General features: G+C 53.0%; 1 long non-coding RNA gene across 3 annotated transcripts; it reads right to left on the bottom strand.

Annotated features, from left to right (window-relative positions):
* Positions 1-1,428: 1,428 nt before the first annotated feature.
* On the bottom strand, positions 1,429-7,582 carry LOC103669031. 3 transcript variants are annotated; one of them, XR_570187.2, is made up of 4 exons: positions 7,527-7,582; positions 6,197-6,362; positions 2,668-2,788; positions 1,429-2,555 (listed from the first exon to the last, which is right to left on the bottom strand). It is a non-coding gene; the product is annotated as an uncharacterized LOC103669031 (long non-coding RNA). The 3 variants fall into 3 exon arrangements; XR_005838472.1 differs by having other exon boundaries at positions 6,197-6,347; positions 7,527-7,572; XR_570186.2 differs by lacking the exon at positions 7,527-7,582 and having other exon boundaries at positions 6,197-7,516.
* Positions 7,583-8,084: the final 502 nt, after the last annotated feature.

Genomic DNA, 8,084 nt, shown 5'->3' with positions numbered 1-8,084 from the left:
CGCCCGGCCGCCGCTGTGGGCGAGTGGAGGGCGGGCTCGGCCGGCTGCCGCGTCCTCCCCGCCGGGCCGCGCGCCCCGCCACCGCCGCCGCCGCCGCCGCCCCCCGCCCGCCGCCGCTCCAGTGAGCTCATCCACAGCTGGCGGGCGCCCGGCCCGTTGCCACGGCAACGCCTCTCCCAGGGCCGAGCGGACCCGAGCGGCTCCCGTAAACAGGACCTTCTGCCGGACTCTTCCCCTCGCCGTTGGGTTGGGGGGGTGGGGGTCTGGCGGCTTAACCCTTTCTTTGCTGGAGACCCAGCGGCGCGGCAGTCTCCAGCTCCGCCGGACAGCAATCGGCGCGCTGCGCTCGGCGGCGGCTCAGCCCCTCAGACGCGGGCACGGAAGTGGCGGCGACACTCCCCGCACCCCCACCTCCGTTCTCTCCGGTCGCCTATCGCGATTATGGGGCGCCGAGGTCCGCGACACCCCAGACAACGAGGCAGCCACCACCCCTGCCCCTTGCAGCCTGCAGTCCGGCTGGGGCACAGACAACCGGGATCCAGGCAATGAGAGCCCGGGGGCCGCGAGCGCGGGGCACATGGGTTCCCGAGCCGCGCGGGGAGAGGAGTCGGGAAAAGGTTCCCGGAGGAGCAATGACTTTCTAGTGTCCACTGCACCCACTCACTCGCGTGGGACAATCAAGGAACACAGATCGCAAGAGTTAGGACTGCCAAAAAAAGTACACGCTATGGGCTTTTTATGCTGAGGACAATGAGGGGCCACGCAAGGTTTTTGAGCCTCTAGAAGTTCCCTGATGAAAGGGAGACGGAGCTGACAGTAGTGATTTATGGGGCTGGGGGGAGACTCCAGGCTCATCTCTATGCCAGAGGAAAGTCACTCTCGTCTGTAGCTCGGGGGGCCCCTAGAAGGAAGGGTCTGCTTGCTCAGGCAAAGGGGGGGGGAGGAGAGATAGAGGCTTAGCCTATAAACCCACGAAAGGGGTGTGCAGGAGAGAGAAGAAAAGAAAGGATTGCAGAGCACGGGGAACATTTGATACTATCTAGGCAGTCCCTGTAGACTGCGGGTCCAAGATTTGAGGTACTGATTTAGATATCAAAGTCACAGGAAAAAAACTGTTTCCTTAGCTGAGAGTTTTGCTCATTCTGTGACATCTTTGAAGTTTTTCTAGAGCTTGTTAAAGCTTCCTAAACTCCGTCATGCCATACCCATTTCACCTAAGCACAGTCAACTTTCAAATACAATTTTGCAAGGTACAAGCATTTAAAAAGAAAAAGGTATAAGCACTTATTTATTTTTAAAGATTTTATTTACTGGGGCACCTGGGTGACTCAATCATTTGAGCATCTGCCTTTGGCTCTTTAAAGAGATGGAGATAGAGAGCGAACAAGTGGGGGGAGGAGCAGAGAGAGAAAGAGAGAGAGAGAGAGAGAGTCTCAAGCCTACTCTGTGCTGAGCTTGGAGCTAGTTGCTGAGCTTGATCCCACGACCCTGAGATCAGGACCTGAACCCAAATCAGGAGACAGATGATCAACTGACTGAGCCACAAGGACCCCGAAAGTATAAGCATTTAAATTATTGTTTTGTTTGTTGAAGCATCATTTCATACATTTTCACTTTCTAAAAAAAGATCAAAGACTTGGCTTCTTCAGGGTTAATTACTCCTGGGGTTCTGGGGTATCATGAGGCAAACTGGCCAAGTAGAGCCAATGGCAAGCAGAGAACAAGTGAGCTAAGAGCCCAGCTGGCTGCCTCCCCCAACCCGGTGCACACAGCAGACCAGTCACCTTCGATGTTGTGGCTTCCAAATTGCCAGGCACATGTCAGGCGGACAAACCAGAGAGGAGGCTGGGGATCTCCTTAGAAGTGGCTGCCACTCCATCTGCGCCATCATCTTTGAGTTCTAAACGCTAACTTGTTTTAGAAAAACTCCCTGCCTCAGCTCATTGGGTCAGACTCTGAGAAGTGACGCTGGGGTCTTTGCTTTGCAAGTTTCCATCCCTGCCTGCCTGTCACAGCCCCCAAGCCCATGGCTGCTCCTGTCCCTGGGCTATTCAATGGCTCTGTTGCCGTGGCAGGGTCCCTCCTTTCCTGTGTGGCTCTGCCCCTGCTGGCTCCCTGGAGATTTCCCAGCTCATGTTACCCTCTGGTCCATTCCAAGCCCTGGTTCACCAGCTCCAGAGGTTGGAGTAGCCGTCCAAGGTGGGGGCAGTGCACTGGAGTCTGGAAGACCCTCTCCCCGTGGTCCCTTCTCTCCCAGTTCCTGACACTGACTGCTCCAACCGCCCCCAGCCCTCCCGGTCTGTCCTCAGCTTCCCCCCATGTTGGAAAATGAGGCCTCCGGTAGGAGATACTGCCTGGCCTCAAGTCGGAAAAGGTGCCGATGGGAGGAGGGAGACAGAGTTGATTTTTCTTGATCTCGAATCCTACTTTTTCCACCTAGAACAACCACGGAGCACTGCAGAACTTTTTTTACCCCTCCCTCCTCCTTCAGCATCCTGTTGCGGAGCTTGGGCCCTGGAGCAGGCTGCTTTGCCTCTAATTATCAGGGTCTCCATCTGTAAGGTGAAAATAGGAATGGTTATAACCGATTTCATCCTGTCGTGGGGATTAAAGCAGATCCGCAAGCAAAGGGGCAGTACTGGGCCTAGCCCTAGCACGCTCGGTTACCTCCTGTGTGTTATTTCCTAATCTCTCTCTTTGCAGGAGCACAAAGGTGTTCAGAGTTCAGCAGAAGGGAGCAGGCCGTTTTTCTCCTTCTGTATCAGGCACAGGGCCGGCTTCCTCTCACCTATAAGTGGAGCAGAACAGAGAGCCGGAAGGAGGCTAGCCTGATTAAGATGCGGAGAGAGTCTGAAAAGGAGCCTTTGACTAACTCCTCTACCCCAAATTGTTCCATTTCCATTCCAATTCCTTTTGGATGCTAAACATTTACTAACAGTCTTTCATTCCATCAACTTCACATGCGCCATATCACATAATCCTCCCCACACTCCTGATATTCTATGGACGGGAAACGAAGCTCCAAGAGTTTATGTGCCTTATCGGAGGTCACACTAGCCTAGGCGCGTCAGGCTCAAGCCATGCTCTTTGTTACACCAGCTTTGCTGGAGAGCTGGGGTTCTGCCCAGTGCCAGCCACTCTGGACGGGGATTTCTGGATCCACGTTCTGGTTATGCTTCCCCCTCTGGAAGGCACAGGCTGGGTGTCCCCTACTTGGGTCGCTGGGACCCATTCCTTCTCAGCCTTGTGTGACAGCAGCCCCTCCTCTGGGTCACAGCCACCTGCCTGCCAGTGCATAGTGGAAAGGTATACACACAGCAGAGAACAGAAGAGAGGGTTGGGTGTTGTTACTATTCTTGTATGCAAAAAGCTGGTGTGGGGAGAGCAATCATTCACTTATGCTCAGGCCTGTGACATTTGGATGCAGTGGAGCAAGGGAGGAACTTATTTTAGGGGCAGGGAAAAATCCACAGCCTCACCTTGACATGCCCTTGGCAGAGCTCCTCCACATTGCTCCAGTGGCCGACGTGAGCCCACCAGCAGCAGGGCTCTCCTGCTCTTGTCCTCCTTAGGCAGCGGTCTCCCTCCTTCCCTTCTCATTCCATCGCTATCCCATCCTTGGCCCATTCTCTCCTGCCTACAGACAGCTGGACTCGAGTTCCTTCCCACTGGCCGCAACCCTCATCTGCCTCCCTCTGAGGAAATGAAACCAAGCCAACCATCCCACCCAAACCTCAAACCCAGGTTTGGTTTGTTCTTGGTCCCAATCAAATGTCATCCAGGAGGTGTGGGAAGGGAGGGGGAGGGTGGGAGGGGCCGCGGAGGCCACCCAGGGGAAGGGGTGAGCAGGGCCCAGACTGAGGGCCCCAGGCTCCTTCATCCTTTCCACTGGGAAGGGCGGGTCTTTGGCTGAGATGGTTTGTTCCCTCTCTTTCTCTCTTCCTCTCTTTCTCTCTCAGGGAGCTCTGCGGCCTTCTAAGATGGGCAGCTGTGGGGGCCCGTTAGGGGGCGCTGTGGAGCAAGCCACATTTGTCAGGGTACCACTGGAAATCTCAAAGAATCACTGCATTGGCAAGTAACACAATAACATAATTTTTGCCTAAGAACCCTCTGTTGCACTTCTATGCCCCTAGCTTTGGAGGGTCAATTTTTCCCCCCACAAAGAATTAAGGCATTCATAGCTTTACAAGGATTAGTGTGTTTATGACCAAAAACAGAGAACAAAGTCATTCCGCAGCATTCACCATCAGGCAGTCTCAAATGTGAGGACTGCCATGCCAAATACTCTCCCCTCATATTCTTTTCTGTTCCTTTGGGGGACCCAGTTGAACAACAAGGAAGGGAATAACAGTGTGGTGATTTAGATTCTCTTTTTTTGAGTCACAGATTTCTGCGTCAGAGCCGTTCTAGCTCTTCCTGTTCACTGTGATTCCAGAACATGCTAGGACAGTCGGACCAGCTCTGCACTGGGCTGAGGATGCCAGACTCTCACAGCTTGCTTCTCAGAGCTTTCCCTGACCTACTTTCCGGCTAGCTAGACGACTTTCTCAAACCTGAGGGGGTGGTGGCGGCAGGGCGGGGTGGGGGGGAGGCGGAGAAGCCCCCAAACATTTCATCACACATTATGAACTGCGAGGTGCATGCACGGACTCAAAACCCGCCAGCTCATCCCCCTTGCTAATGTCCCCCCAGCCCTGATCTCAACCTTCAGACCTCCAAATACCTGTATATCACTGGACTGCCTCTCATAGGCCATACCTTGAAGCAACATGTTTCTAGGAGGCCCTGATATCTGATCCACTTCCTGTTATCTCTCAGGTCAACTTAGAGCAAAATAAAAATACTGCCCACAGGGCGAGCCGGGTGACATCTGACTATCCTAGATAGCAGTGTGGCCTTGGGCTCTGCTACTCCCTTTTGCGGGTCTCAGGTGTCTGGGGAGATCAGGCCAGCTGGCCCTTAGGCCGTACCCAGCCTTCTCAAATAGGCAAAAAAAAGTACAAAGCAGCTGCCAGTTCTCATCTTTTCTGCTTTTCCCCGTATGGCTGAGGTGTGCCAGCTAATGCTCAGGCTTTGCAGAGATCACCTAGCAGGTAGGTTCTAAGCTCAGCCTCTTTTATCAGTGAAGAAACAGCCGAAAAGAGGTAGTGCCTTGCCCAAGGCCACTGCAAATGAGTGCCGGAGCCTGGAAGGGCCCAGCAGTCTGACCCAGGACAACCCCTGCTGCTTGGCCATGAGGACCACCATGGGAGCCACAGTTTTCCCGTGGCCTGCTGGAGGGCAGAGACGTGGAAGGCTTGGGAGGGCTGTGAGAATCGCTGCCACACGTGCGAGCGAGGGAGGTGGGCTAGCCCGCCTGCTGCAGCCTCGTCCTGCAGTGTCCTCCTTCTCCAGCAGTGTTTCAGATGGGAGTGGATGCATGGGGGTGGCCCAGGGCCACAATTTTCATGTCAGGGTCCCATTCTCTTGGGAGCTGATTGCAGGCCAGGTGTACCAAGCGGGACCTGGTGGGAGGTAGGTGGGGAGTCAGTCCTGGAACTTCTTATTTGCCTGACAATCCCCTTGGCTTGGGGTGGGGGCGGGGAGGGGAAGCCGGGCCTCATCTTCCCCACAGGGATCCTCATGCAGGGGGGCTGGGGTGGTGCTGCAGGAGTGTGTGCTGTAGGCCTGCTCAGGGCCTTCTCTTCCCTGATACCCTATTCTGAAGAAAACGAGTGTGTGTGTGTTGAGGGGGGAATTGCTGAAAGGGTGTCAACGGAGAACTGTCCTCCACAGGAGCTAAGCCCGGTGGTTCTCACCCAGGGACAACTTTGCTCCCCAGAGGCCATCTGGCAGCATTCAAAGACATATTTTAAAGTCATAGTCTGGAAAAGGGGGGTTTCTGGCATCAAATGGGTAGAGGCCAGAGATGCTGCTAAACATCCTGCAAGGCACAGTTCAGCCCCCGCCCCGTCACACACAACAAAGAATTATCCTGCCCCAAATGTGAAACGTGCTGAGGTTGACAACAATTAGTTGTGGAGCCAATTCGCCATCTCCATCCCCTTCCCCCGGGAGTCTTGAACAAGTACTTGCCCTGCATCACACCCGCTCTGTAACAATGTCACATGGGAAATGCCAAAATCACAGGCGTGTGGATCCTGTGAGAAAATAAGCACAGCCAGGTGGGCCTTTGCAACTCTCTTTCCACACCCACCTGGTTCTTCTCTTCTCAGTCGAGTCTGGGAAGGCTGAGGAAGCTTCCGTGCACTTCGCGAGAGGATGGTGCCACCTAGTGGTACCAGAGTTAACAGCAGCAGCAGGAACGTCTCCAAGAAGTAGAAACTATTAACAGGTAGCTGGCTTAGCTGTGAAGAGAATTTCTGTGGGAAAAAAAAAAAAAACACAACCTCCCCCCCAAAAAAACCAAAAACGGAGACCACCCAAATGAGAACAAACAGAGGCTAGTCAGAGATTTCTATAGCAAGGAAGTCAGCCACCATCACTTGCACGTGGCAGAGTCTCAAATGCCAGTGGAGACTCAAATGCTAGGTTTATAGAGGGAAAAAAAGGCTTCAGGTGTGCCCTAATCGGAGGTTGTTGGCACAACCAGGACATTTTCTGTGATCAGTTTGGAGAAGACATTTGGCTTTCTCTGGTTGGTCCTGAGATGCAAGTGGGGGATGAAAATTAGAGAACTTGGCAGGCATTGACTTAGCCCTGACTGTCCGGGGCCAGTGGCTGGAGACTGAGGGTCCGGGTTCTACTGTCATATATCTGGCCAGTGTCTGTTTGTATAGTTCGTCTCTTAAGTCATTAATCATCCCAAATACATCTGTGCTGTTACTAATCCTGAACCAGATTACATAAAATGACCCATGTGAGAAGCAGCTTGACCGCAAATCAACATTCGCGATTTTTAGAGGCTGCCCTTACAAATTCTGATTTAGGGTTCATATTTGATCGAAAGGTGTGATTTTGCTGCCCATGTGCCTTAATATGGATGACATTATTCTCCTCACTGACATTCACATGGGCCCCAAGGGTCCCTCAACTTCACCTGCTTGGGTGACTATAGCTCCTTGAGAAGCTGCACCCCCCCCACCAACAATATCACTGCTTTGGCCCCCACTACCCCCACCGTCACCTCTGTTTCTCTCCCCCTTGCTGTTTAGAGCCATATGACCTTCCTTTGGTTCTTCAAGGTTAAAACAAACAAACAGCCCTCCTCCCCCAAATCCTCACACTCAACTCCTTCTTCTTGAGGGCTTTCTTCTTCACATGTCTGAACACCCTCCCACCCTTCCTCTCCAAAATAGCTGCCACCCTTGGGGTTCTCCCAATTCTTCATTTCTTTCATGCTCTTGCCACACTTTGCAATTGCACATTATGTGTTCCCCTGCGGGGTCTCCCTCATGAGCGATCAACTTGTAAGGGCAAGATGTGTGTCTCTGTGTGTCTCCATGTTGCGGAGCCTAGCATGATACCTAGTTCAATACATATTATGGAGCCTTGATAATATTAAGTTATGCTTAAGAAATACATACTGGGGGCGCCTGGGGAGCGCAGTGGTTACGCATCTGCCTTCTGCTCAGGGCGTGATCCCAGCGTTCGGGGTTCCAGCCCCACATCACGCTTCTCCACTAAGAGCCTGCTTCTTCGAACTCTCCCGCTCCCCCTGCTTGTGTTCCCTCTCTCGCTGGCTGTCTCTCTCTGTCAAATAAATAAATAAAATCTTAAAAAAAAAAAAAAAAAGAAATACGTACTGGGCTCAAAAAGTATTGGTTAAATTAATAAGTATGGTCTTTCAGGAGCCACTCCTCAAGGTCCAAGCACATTTCCCAAATCAATGCAGCCTGTACTCTCGGTGCAAGGATCACCTCTCCCCGCCGCTCCTCACATTCTGCTTAGCTGAAAACCCTACCTGTTTGCAGAACGGCCTTTAAATTCACTGCGCGTCTCAGCCTTTCCATGCCTTCTGTAAGGAAAGCTACAAAGATGTCGGTGGAGACTGAGAGGCACGGGAGAAGGGGAGGTCACAGAGGGTGCCTTCGCATTTTGCATTAAATCTATTTATGGAATCCAGGACCCGAGGGCCAGGCTAG

This window comes from Ursus maritimus, unplaced genomic scaffold (genome assembly GCF_017311325.1).
Source record: "Ursus maritimus isolate PB19 unplaced genomic scaffold, ASM1731132v1 scaffold_3, whole genome shotgun sequence".
Classification (NCBI taxonomy): Eukaryota; Metazoa; Chordata; class Mammalia; order Carnivora; family Ursidae; genus Ursus; species Ursus maritimus.
This window is presented reverse-complemented; position numbering and strand designations above follow the sequence as displayed.